We start from the raw sequence: 14,122 nt of genomic DNA on the forward strand, positions 1-14,122 counted from the left end.
CACATAGGGGCACCTCCTAGGGAGTCAGGCTTAAAAATAAATAGAACAACTTGGCAGAAAATCAGCATAGATATAGATGACTTAAACAATGTAGCTGACATATATAGAACATATACCCCAATGACTATAAAATAAAAATTATTTTCAAGTACACATGGAGCATTCTCCGGAACAGACCATAAACAAAGCCAAAAACCAAGTCTTAATACATTTCAAAGGATTAAAATCATAAAAAGTATGCTTTCCAACAACAACAGAACTAAATTAGAATTCAACAACATAATGAAATCTAGAAACTCACCAGATCTTTGGAATATAAACAGCACTCTTCTAAATAACTCATGGGCCAAAAAGGAAATCATGGAGAAATTAGAAAATATTTTAAACAATTAAAATGAAAACATAATATAAAATTTATAAAGTGAAGTTAAAGCAGTGATTAAATGGAAATTTATAGCTTTAAAAGCCTACATCTGAAAATAAAGTTCTCAGATCAATAACATAAGATTCCACCTTAGGAAACTGGGAAAACAAAAGCAAACTAATCCAAAACAAGCAGAAGAAAAGAAATAATAAACAGTAGAAATCAATGAAACAGAAACCAGAAATAGAATAGAGACAAATGAACAAAACTAAAAGTTGGTGCTATGAAAAAAAAGGAAAATTGACGAACGTTTAGTTAAATTTATGAAGAAAACATAGAGAGATAAGATGTAAATTTCTAAAGTCAGGTATGAAAGAGGGTATATTACTATTGACCCTACAGAAATTAAAAAGAAATAAAGGAATATTAGGAACAACTTTATGCAAAGAAATGGACAACTTAGAGGAAATGGAAAAAATATTAGAAAGATACAAATTACCAAAATTAGCTCAAGAAGAAATAGAATATGTAAATAGACCTAAAACAAGTAAAGATATTAAGTTGTAAAGTAAAAATCTTCCTACAAAGAAAAGCCCAGGTCCAGCTGGCTTCACCAGTAAATTCTATCAAATATGTAAAAAAGAATCAATATCAATACTTCACAAACTCTTTCAAACAACAGAGAAGAAGGGCCAGCCTGGTGGAGTAGTAGTTGAATTTACATGCTCTGATTCGGTGGCCCAGTTCAGATCCTGGGTGCAGACTTAGCACTGCTTGTCAAGCCATGCTGTGGTAGCATCTCACATAAAATAGAGGAAGATTGGCACAGGTGTTAGCTCAGCAACAATCTTCCTCATCAAAAAAAAAAAAAAAAACAGAGAAGGAAGGAATACTTTCACACCCGATCTAAGAGGTCAGTATTACCCTGATGGCAAAGTTAGAAAAAACATAACAAATAAACCACACATGACTATCCCTCATGAACATAGATATAAATATGCTTAATAAAACATTAGCACAACTAATCCAGTAACATATAAGAAGGATCATACACCATGACCTAGTGGGATATATCCATAAACACAAAATTGGTTTAACATCTGCAAACCAACTAACACAATACAAAAAGGCTAAAATGCTTAAAAGACAAAAGCAATGATCATCTCATTAGATGAAGAAAATTCATTTTTAAAAATACAATACACACTGATGATTAAAAGAAAAAATTCTCAAATCTCATTCTCAAATCCTATCCCTCAGGAATAGAAGGGTACTTCGCCAGTCCAATAAAGATTATCTAAGAAAACCCACAGGTAACTTCATACTAAATAGTAAAAGACTGAAGGCTTTCTCCCAAGGTGATGATAAAGCAACAATGTCTTCTTGCCATTTCTATTCCACGTTATACTCTAATATACAGCCATTACAATAAGAAAAAAAGAAAGGCATCCACATGGGAAAGAAAGAGCTAAAACTGGCTTTATTCGCAAATAACATGATCCTATATTTAGGAAATGTCAAGGAATCCATAAAAATCTGCTAGAACTAATAAACGAGTTTAGTAAGTTCACATGACACAAGATAAACATAATAAAATAATTGTATTTTTATATATTAACATCAAAAATATCCAAAAATAATTCAAGAAAATAATGTTATTCATAATAGCATCAAAAATAATAAATAGTAAATTTAACAAAAGAATTGTAAGATTTGTACACTGAAAACTACAAAACATTGCTGAGGTAATTAAGGACACTCAAAAATAAGGAAGACATTTCATGTTCACGGATTGTTCAGACTCAATATTGTCAATGAGGCAATTCTCTCCAAATTGAACTATAAATTCAACACAATCCATATCAAAATCCAACATTCTTTTTTATAGAAATTTACAAGTTGATCCTACAATTTAAAGGAAAATACAAAAGACCTACTATAGCCAAAACAATTTTGAAAAATAACAAAATTGGAAAACTTTATCTGATTTCAAGGCTTACTGTAAGGCTACAGTAATCAAGCGAATGTAATGTTGGTGCAAGGGTGGGCACAGTTAACAGAATTGTCAGTCCTTTACATTCACGGTCAATTTATATTTAACAAAGTTATGAAGACAATGCGGTGCGGAAAGCAGTCTTCTCAGCAGTGTTGAGACAGTTGGACATCCACATGCAATAATACTTCACTTAGACTTTCACTTATACCAAAAATAAGCTAAATAACTCAAAACAGATCATAGATTTAAGTGTGTAAATGAAACTACACAAGTTCTGGAAGAAAACAGAGAAAATCTTCATGATCTTGGGTTAGGTGAAGAAATAGCGCTAAAAACATGACCTAGAAAAGAAAAAACAGATCAGTTCGAGTCCATCAAAATTAAAACTTTTTGCACCTCAAAAGACATCACTAAGAAAATGGAAATACAAGCCACAAACTGGAAGAAAATGTTTACAAATCGTATATTGATTGATAAAGGACTTGTATCCAGAATATATAAAGAACTCTTACAACAAAATAATAAGAAAACAAACAACTACATTTAAAAATGAGCAAAAGATTTGAATAATCATTCACAAAGAAGATATATGAATGGTTAATAAGCATACAAAAAGTTGCTCAACATTATTAGTTAATAGGGAAATGCAAATTTTACCCCAACTCTATACCACCACACACTCATTAGAATGGCTACAGTATAAAATCAAACACTAACTGTTGGCAAAGCTGTGGATAGACTACACCTCTCATGCGTTGATGGTGTGGGGATAAACTGATACAACCACTTTTGAAAGCAGTTTGGCAGTTTCTCAGTTAAATATAAACTTACCATGCAACCCAGAAATTCCACTCCTAGGAATTTACCCAAGAGAAATAAAAACATACGTCCACACAAAGATAAGGATGTGAGTATTCCTAGCAGCATTATTCATAATAGCCTAAAAGTGAAAATAATCTGAATATCCATCAACTGGTGAATCAATAAACAAAATGTGATATATTTGTACAGAGGAATATTATTCAGTAATAAAAAGAAATTAACTGCTGATATATATCACAACAGGTGTGAATTTCAAAAGCATTATGCTAAGTCAGAGAAACTGGTTGCAAAAAACTGAATATTGTACATTCCTATTTATGTAAAATATGGAGGAACTGAAAGTTTATAGAGGTAGAAAGAGATCTGTGATTGCTTAGTCCTGGAGGGAGAAGCGAGGACTGACTACAAATAGGAGCAGGAGAACTTCTGGGGTGATAGAAATGTCCTAAAACTGGACTGTAATGATAATTACTCTGTAATTTTGCTAAAAGTAAAAAAAGAATCTTCTGCTAGTTTACGCAAATGTGAAAAATAAATTGACCTTGAATCAATTTAGTCTAAAATCAAGAACAGCAAGGAATGTTTAGAAAAATAGTTTGCTTTTCACTTTCTATAACATTTATCTCAACAAGTTCAAAACGTGACCCAGAAATCCTCGACTTCCTTCAATATACAATTACGGATTTATCAACCGTGAATTCACCGAAAACCACATTTACCCAATTACATTTATATAAACCAAAATGTGCAGTTTCTGGTGACCTTGAATAAAAAGTTAAGAGTCAAAGAAGAAGTCATAAATTTTTTTAAACAATGTTCTTGTCTTTTCTCTTCTCTTGTCAATTTATTGATTTCTTCTTTGGAAACATTGTAGGATGTAAAGCTAAGATCTAGTTAGAAGTAAATCTTCCTCATAAACAAGCTTATTCTTTATTGAATTTTACGTATCCAAGCTCTGTATTTCCACGGGACCAAGAACCCATTGCTGGTCAAAGCACACACACACGCACGCACACACCAGCACACTCATATCAGTCTGTTTCTTCACGTTGGCAGCAATCCAGATATTTAATTTGCTTTACTCATTTTATGTGGCAAATGAGTAAGAAGCTAAATTTACATCAAAATTGCAATCCAGAAAGACATATACAATATAAAATGGCCATTTTTTCCTTAAGTAGATGGTCAAAATGGGAACAGAAGTGAGCTTTTATTGTTAGTTAAACTCCAAAGTAACCACTCTTTTTAAGATAATCTTTAGCAGGCTTATTAGTACATTCAGAAATAGCTCTGTGCACTGAAGAAAAGTTAGCCACAGCCTTCTTCTCACCCAGGTGGAAGGACCAGGGCAGTTTAAATTGTGCCAAAATTAACTGGGAATTTTAAGACATCCACAGTATACTCTTCAGTTAGGAAGCCAATGTTTTCCTAAGAAAGATTTTAAATATTGTTAAAACACTGTTCCAAGTCATAGATAATCATTTTTTAATATTAAGCTTGTTTAGCTACGCGACTGGATGATTACAAAAATTCAGAACAATTATATAACAAACTGAGGAAAGAAATTAAGTTTAAATTTACAAATAAACTGTATATAACAGACCTACCACAAAGAATATTGTAAGACAAGAGGAGATCAGAAGTAAGGTCGTGAAAAGACCAGTGTGGAGTCCAAGGAAATAAGATGTAAACATGAAGTATTTTACTGAGCACAAGTTCAACACGGGTTACAGCTCTAGGAATGACCACCCCTCTAATTTTTATAGTAAATTGCACCTGGAGACTTGGATGGCTGCAATGTCGTCTACACATCCCCAAAGTTGGAGAAATGGCAAGCAAAATGAATCATTTTTCTAAAATTATTCTGTCAAATAACTGAATCATCACCAAATCAATCATCTAGTCTAGAGCTGAGATGTATATGTGTGCTGCAATATCTTTAAGCAATGCATTAACTTGTTCTCAGTCACGTTCATAGCTGTTAGAAATGTTTAGTAAGAGTACATTCAAAATAATACTCCTTTTTTGTTCTTAAGCTTAAGGGGCTGAAACACAAAATGAAAAACAAATAGGACATACTTAATGCCACTGGACTGTACCCTTAAAGACAGTTAAAATGGTAAATTATGTTATGAATATTTTACCATTATAAAAAAAAATAGAGCAGATTCAAGGTCATCTCCATGGCAACTTTCTACTCATTTGCATTCTGATGTTCTTTCTTAAATGGAAAAAAAAAAGAAATGGAGTTAGAGCTAGATATTGGAAATTCACATCAGTCCAGGAATATCTATTAGGAACAGATAAAGGACAGAGCTTTCATCCTGTGAAGTGATTAGTAAGTCAATTTGTATAAAGTGCATCAAAAATATATAGGTCCTGGGAGCCAAGGCCATTCAATAGGGAAAGGACAATCTCTTTAACAAATGATATTGAGAAAACTGGATATCTACATGCAAAAGAACAAAGTTGGATCCTTATAATATACTATATACAAAAATTAACTCAATATGGATTAAAGACCAAAATATAAGATCCAAAACTATAAAAATTCTGGAAGAAAATATAGGGGGAAAGCTTAATGAAATCAGATTTGGCAATGATCTCTTGGATATGACACCTAAACCATAGGCAACAAAAGCAAAACTAGACAAAAGGGATTACATCAAACTTGAAAACTTTTGTACATCAAAGGACACAATCAACAGAGTAAAGAGGCAACCTACAGAAAGGGAGAAAATATTTGCAAGTCACTTTTCTGATAAAGGGTTGATATCTAGAATCTATAAGAAGCTTCTACAACTCAACAACAAAAAAATCAAATAACTTGATTTTAAAGTGGGCAATGGACTTGCACAGACATTTCTCCAAAAATTACATACAAATAGCCAATGAGCATCTGAAAAGATGTTTATCGTCACTAATCATCAGGGAAATGCAAATCAAAACCACAATGGGATACTACTTCACACACATTAGAATGGCCACTATTCAAAAACCAGAAAATTACAAGTGTTGGCATGGATATAAAGAAATTGGAACCCTTACACACTGTTGGTGGAATTGTAAAATGGTGCAGCCATTATGAAAAACAGTATGGAGATTCCTGAAAATATTAAAGAGAGAACTACCATATGATCCACCAATTCCACTTCTGGGTATATACCCAAAATAATTAAAAGCCAGATCTTGAAGAGATATTTGCACATCCACGTTCATAAGAGCACTATTCCCAATTCCCAAGAGGTGAAAGCAACCTAAATGTCCATTGGTGGATGAGTAGATAAACAAAATGTGGTATACAAATAATGTGAAATATTATTCGACCTTAAAAAGGAAGGAAATCTTGTCACATGTGACAATATAGATGAAACTTGAGGACATTGTGTTAAGTGAAATAAGCCAGTAACAAAAAGACAAATACTGTGTGATTCCACTTACATGAGTCAAGTTTATAGAAAGTAGTCAAATTCATAGAAACGGAAAGTAGAATGGTGGTTACCAGGGCCTGGGGAGAGGAGGAAAAGAGGAATTATTGTTTAACGGGTACAGAGTGTCAGATTTGCAAGATGAAAAAGTCCTGGAAATCTATTTCACAACAAAGTGAATATACTTAATACTCTAGAACAGTACTCTTAAAAATGGTTAAGATGGTAAAAGTTGTGTCTTTGTAAAACCACAATAAAAATAAATATATAGCTGCTGACTTATATTTGATGATTGCTTAAAACTGATTTTTAAAGTTATGACATTATTACGCTAAGCTGACATAAATATTTATCATATGCACAGAAAAAGATTGAAAAAAGAGGAAATCATGAACATGAAAACTGGAATTATAAATAATGAGAAGTGGGTTCATGAATGGTTTTCCTTCTACTTTTCTTTGAATTAAATAAGAAATAAAAACAACTAAATAAAAGTTATATTAGCCTATTGTAATTGTTGAATGAGAATGTAATTTATCTCTCATATTGACTTTTACACAATCTCTGTCTAGAAAAGTGTCTGGCATCCTGTTAATACTCAATAAATACATCAACTGAATGCATTAGCAAGGAGTGTTTCTTCTCACTCTCTCATCCCACCCTTTCTCTACCCAGTGACACTAGACATATTATGAGAATTAAAATAAGAAAAGAAATGGGGGCCGGCCCGGTGGCGCAGTGGTTAAGTTCGCACGTTCCGCTTCTCGGCGGCCCGGGGTTCGCTGGTTCGGATCCCGGGTGTGGACATGGCACTGCTTGGCAGCCATGCTGTGGTAGGCGTCCCACGTATAAACTAGAGGAAGATGGGCACGGATGTTAGCTCAGAGCCAGGCTTCCTCAGCAAAAAGAGGAGGACTGGCATTAGTTAGCTGAGGGCTAATCTTCCTCCAAAAAAAAAAAAAACAAAAAAAAAAATAAGAAAAGAAAGAAAATTGTCTTACCAATGCGTAGAAGAGGAGGAGATTGAAAAACACTAAGAATCTTCAATGGCTACTTGTTAGACAATTAAAGAAAATCAGAATAGTTAGTTAGGCAGATGTATCTATTATCAGTATATATATGCATATATATCATATAATAATATGACTGATAATACATATTTACATCTATATATAAATATTTTGTTTATAATTATATATTAATATATAACATTTTTAATTATATATAATATATAAAAATATTTTTAATATATAATTAAATGTTAATTTCTGGCAAAAAGGCAAGAATGAAAAGAGGAGCATCTTAGAAAAATTCACCAACCTTGTCCATACGAAATAGACTATGCTTTATGTCCTTCACAGATATTTATATTTTCACACTCCATCTACCACAAAGTCTTTCATTTATGTGTTTTTGAAAACTTCAGAAGGAAAAATTAAAGAATAGAGTAAAGACTGAATGTGGCAAACATCTGAGAGAGGGTTAATGTTTAGGCCAAATTTAAGGAATGAAACAAAAAGGAATGCTACATCTAATATTTGGTGATTCTTGGTAAATGAGAACTCAAAGTTTCATTTTGAAATTTTACCCTGTTTAATGAACAGTAATTAGCATTGAAAGGAAGTCTAGGAAGTGAATCAACTAAGCTCTGTGAGAATAGAAGTGATACCGTGGTGACTTCAGAGATATGAAATAGAAAAGAATCAATTAATAGAGGATAATCATTTAATTAAATGGGGAACAACATTGAATAAGGGTATAGAAGTGTCTTTCAGCCAAGAACTCAGATTATGGCATGTTAACTCTTTTTGTCTTTTTCCTCATCTTATCAAATCAGTGACTGGAAATTGGAATGCCTTTATCCCAAATAAGGAATTGAAACCCACAGTAAAAATACCTTGTGCTGATGGGAGACTTTTACAAATGTTATAGGCACACGACAGTTTTTAAAACTGTGAAAATTATATGGGAATTTTTGCTTCTTAATGATTTATGTGAAGTCATAGTTTGCCATTAGAAGAGGCAAGTAATTGGCAACATTTAAATTACCAGGGAACAAAAATGACCAGCTGGTAGCCTCTAGATGGAGTTTAAATCTTGCTGTAGGAGGCTCATCTGTCTATACTGTCTACCAAGGAGAGAAAGTGAGATTATATGGTCAGGTGAGTGAATGTGTCTGTCTGGAGACTCATGGCAGATTGTCTGTAATCTTGATGTTAGCACATGACTAATTTCCCATTTCCATAATTCCCCTCACTGAAAACACAGGAACTCCCAGTCCCATTCACTCAAAGACTGCGGTGAAATCTAAAAGACCCAGGATCAGCAACAACTATCGGACTTAATTTCCCAAGTTCCCTGTCTCCTCCCCATATTTCCTTTATTTCCAACTAGAGTCCCAAGGCTTGGGGTCTTAGGAGTGAGCTCCATGAACTTATATAACTGCCAGGACAAAGCAGGACTGAATAACTAGGATTCTGCTCAGTACTGCTTCCTTATTCCCAATTCATTGTCCTGCCTTCTCCCCAGATTTGCCAAAGATCAAGAGTTCCTGCTTCTCTGGTACTCGCCATTCCTCCTTCACGGAGATAGACCCTATCAGTGTGACTCTTGTTCTAAGCACTGGAATAAATTCCAAGGGAAGACCTTCATCTATCCAGAATATGGACTCTGACCAGAAACCCCCTCACTCTGTTCTTAATTGAATATTTTAACACTCTTCCCTGTATTTATAAGAGCTTGTGATATCTTTTAGATAAAATTTCAGGGAAATGCCTCAGGCCTTATCTATTCCTTGACAACAAGAATCTTCTAAGATTCATATTGCCCTATTTCTTGTGGCTTATGTTACTAAACACTCATCATGCCTGTCATATCCAGCACAAATCCTGATTGGATTGGATGGAGCTTAGAACAATTATTAATTGTGCCAGGTCAGAATTGGGAATAAAAGAGGAAAAGTTTATCCCTAATCTCAGTGGAAGGATCATGAGTGAGCATCAAACATGATACTAAAAGTTCATTAGAAGATGAATAAAACCAGATGCAGAAGAAGTGGAAGATGAAGAACCAGGATACACAGAAAAGGTAACTAGAAATCAAGAAATATCCCTGCTCCAGATCTATGTCTGCCTATTACATTATACAAAATGCATAAGCTATGTGTACAAAATATGTACGCTTTATACCTTAGCATCTAAAAGTGGCCAAATGCTTCCTAATGAATACAACTAACAGACCCACAAAACCATGATACAAAGGCAAGAACAATAGACAACACAAAAACAAATTAGGAAATCATAATATAGTCATAAGTTAGGAAAGAAGCAAAACTGTTATGTCACAATCTAGCTAAGGAAAAACTGTAAATTGAATTTAACCAGAATGTAACCAAGAAAACAGGGAAAGGGAACTTACATTTATCATATATCTACTATGTGTCAGGGCTTATGTAAGGTACTTTTACAATAACTCTGTATAGTAAAAACTCTGTATTGTCATTTTACAGATAGTACAAATGTGGGAACTAAAAAGCTCAGTGAGATTAATCAAGTTATCACGTGGCCCAGCCAGTGATATAGGAGGAAGACAAAATTCAGATCTTTCGTACTCAGGAGCAGCTCTCTTTTCACCATGCTGCTTCTCTAAGAATTGAGGGAGGACCAAGGAGAGCTCTCTCAGTAAGGTTCTGAAGGATATAGGAAAAATTGTTCAGGAAGTACCTCTTCTGAAATGGTGATATAAGAAACATCACATATCTGCTTCCAAGCAAAGCAAGCATAACTGGTGAAAGTTATTTTTAAAAGCAAAACAAAATGTTTAAAATCTCTGGAAATAGACTTACAGGCATATAGTAAATAAAAATAATTTGCTCAGGAAAATCTGCTAAAACTCAGTAAGAAAAGCAAGAGTCTGTGGCATTTGAACATAGTTTCTCCCTCCCTCCCCTAATCCCAGCTCAGGTGACAGGGTTTCCTCTCCTTCCAGCTTCCAGTTGAAAGCTATAGTATCTCATCAAGAGGAGCAGAACACTGACATGCTTAGTCTTAGTCTACCTGTTGAAAAGGCTAAATTCCAGGTGAGTGCTGCTGAGAAAACAGTGGATCCTTCCTCCAGTCCAGGCTCCAAGTGAGACAAGAAAAGACTACCAGGGCCCCAAAGTCCCTTGCCTCAGTTCATGCAGAGGTCCAAGGTTTAACATCAGGAAAGATAAGCCAAGAAGACCAAAAGCTACTGCCTCCATTGTGCATTGCTCATACAGCAGACATGTCACTCTGAGAGAAGCAGGCCAATGTCCTTGCCTCAGTCCTGGAGTAATGGCTCAGAGACTTTGCACATGGGAAAGGGTAAACCATAGGACAGAGAGCTCCAAAGTTCTCCACAAAGGAACTCACTTTATTTAAAACAGAGTATGGGTAAGTGCAAGCCTAAGGGTGCTCCTCAAATAATGGAGATTTTGGCAGTAAGTAATTAAGAGAAGGCTGATAGCTGCATGAGACTAAACTAAATCACAAGTCAGCAAGTTTATCAGGGAGAACCAGGAGAAGAGACAGCTAAGAAGAGACCTCCTGAGGTTAGACCATGCCTAAGACTGTGCTCTCTGAAGAATAACATCAGAGTCTTCATGCTGAGGAGGAAACAGACTTTACTAAAAGAGCCAAATCACTAAAACAAATAAACAAGCAAACAAGAACAAGACCCAGAAGAAACGGAGAATCCATATGAAGAGCAGTTACTACAAAATATTCTCTAAAATGCCCGTTTTTGACCAAAAAAGAGACATTCAAAGAAATATGACAGTGTGACCCATACTCAGTAATAAAAGCAGACAACAGAAAGTGCTCATGAGAAAGCTCAGATTTCAGATTCAATAGACAAATGCTTCAAATCAACCATTATAAACATATTCAAACAACTAGAAAAACCATGCTTAAAGAAGTAATTAAAGGTAGCTGACAATATCTCCTCAAATAGAGAATATAAATAAAGAAGTACAAATTATGGAAAAAATCAAATGGGAACTCCGGAGTTGAAAAGTACAACAATTGTAATAAAAAATTCACTATAGGGGACTCAACAGTAGATTTCAACTAGCAGAAGAAAGAATCAGCAAGCTTGAAGATTGATAAAGAGATTACACAATCTAAAGAACACAGAGAAAAAGAAAGATGAACAAAGCCTCAGAGAAATGTGGGTACCATTAAATATACCAACATACTCATAATGGGAGTACCATAGGGATGAGAGAACAAGAGACAGAAAGAGAGAGAGAGAAGTGTACAAAAAAATTTGAAGAAGTAATGCCTGAAAATTTCCCAAATTTGATGGAAAACATTAATCTACAAATCTAAGAAACTCAACAAACTACAAGCAGAATAAACATAATGACATCCACACAGAGACATCATAGTATACGTGCTAAAAGTCAGAGGCAAAGAGAAAATCTTGAAAGTAGGAAAAGAAAAATGACTCACTCACAATGAGACGAGCACATACGATGGAATGCAACAAGGCTAACAGGTGCCTTTTTATCAGAAAAACTAGAGACCAGAAGGGATTTGGATCACCTATTCAGGTGCTGAAAGAAAACACTATCAACTAAGAAACATATCAATCAAAACTACCTTTCAAAAAAAGAAAGTGAAATAAAGAAATTCCTAGACAAACAAAAGCTGAAAGAATTCATTGCTATCAAACTGGCCTTGTAAGTAATACTAGAGGAGTTTCTTTAAGCTGAAAGCAAGTGACCCTAGACAATAATTCAAATCCAAACAAATGAAAAAGGAATTACGTAATTATAAAAATAGTATAAAAATATATTTCTTCTCTTAACTGATTTAAAATGCAATTGCATAAAATAATATGTAATGAACACACTAATTCAAAAAGATACATGTACCCCTATGTTCATTGCAGCATTATTTTCAATAGCCAGGATATGGAAACAATCTAAGTGTCTATCAATGGATGAATGAATAAAGATGTGATATATATATCTATACATATATATGTGCGTGTGTGCTATATATATATCTAGTATTCCACATGTAATGGAATACTGCTCAGCCATATAAAAGAATGAAATCTTACCATTTGTGACAACATGGATGGACCTTGTGGGCATTATGCTAAGTGGAATAAGTCAGATGGAGAAAGACAAATACCATATGATTTCACTCATATGAACAAAACAAAAACAAATTCATAGATAAAGAGAACAGATTGGTGGTTATCAGAGGGGAAGAGGGTTGGGAAGTGGACAAAATGGGTGAAGGGGGGCAGCTGTATAGTGATGGATGATAATTAGAATTTTGGTGGTCGATCACTTTGTAGCATATACAGATGTCAAACATGTTTACTGTAAAACAGTATGCCTGTTAGACTGGAAACAGCGTCACGCATCTTGTTTATACCACGTCTCTGGATTGTATCATTTTCTCTGGTGCTTGATTTAATTTCATGTTGTTTTGTTCATTGTGGCCCCTAAGTATACAAAATCCACTGCTAATGTTACCAGTAAGAGGCTACACCAAGTACCTGGAAATTAAATTAAAAGTGATTAAGGATTATGAAGTTGGAAAATTTGTCATGATTATTGCTTGCCAGTCAGGCATGTCCCATTCTGTCATAGCTACAATCTTGAAGAACAAGAAGAAAGTGATGGAAGCTGTTGAAGGATCTGCTTCATTGAAGGCAACAAGACTGACAAAAATTTGAGAAAGACCTATATCAAACATGGAGAAAGTTTTAGTAACCTAAATTGAAGACCAGACACAGAAGCATCTCTCCTAGCACCAGGATGATCACTGTCAAAGCAAAAAGTTTGTTTGTGATGTTGAAAGAAAAGACTGGACCAGACCATGATGTTAAATTTACTGCTAGCTCTGGGTAGTTTAAACAATTTAAGAATTGTTATACATTACATAGTGTGAAAGTGAGTGGTGAGTCTGTGAGTGCTGATATGAAGGCAGCTGCAGAATTTTTGGAAACACTGGATAAGCTGATTATGGAGGAAAATTACTTGCCAGAGCAAATATTCTATGTAAATGAAACTTCCCTATTCTGGAAATGGATGGCTGAAAGAAATTTCATCCACAAGGAGGCCAAGTCAATTCCAGGTTTCAAGGCTTTTAAGGACAAAATAAGTCTTTCTTGGTGGCAATGTTGCAGGCTACAAATTGAAACCCTTTGTGACCTATCACAGTGAGAACCCCAGGGCCTTCAAGCATATCAATAAGCACACACTGCCAGTGTACCACAGGAGCAATAAGAAGTCATGGATGACTCAGCTTCTCTTTCAAGATGTCCTCCTGAATTGCTATGCCCGTGAAAGGATAAGCACTCTTTGAAGAATAATATACCTTTCAAGATTTTGCTTATTGTTGCTAATGCTCCCAGACATCCTTCTTTTATTGGAGATCTCCCAATATCAAAGTAGTGTTTCTCCCTCCAAACACCTCTTCTTTGATCTAACCACTTGATCAAGGAATTAAAGCATCTTTTAAGGCCTAC

Source organism: Equus asinus, chromosome 2 (assembly GCF_041296235.1).
Source record: "Equus asinus isolate D_3611 breed Donkey chromosome 2, EquAss-T2T_v2, whole genome shotgun sequence".
Lineage (NCBI taxonomy): Eukaryota > Metazoa > Chordata > Mammalia > Perissodactyla > Equidae > Equus > Equus asinus.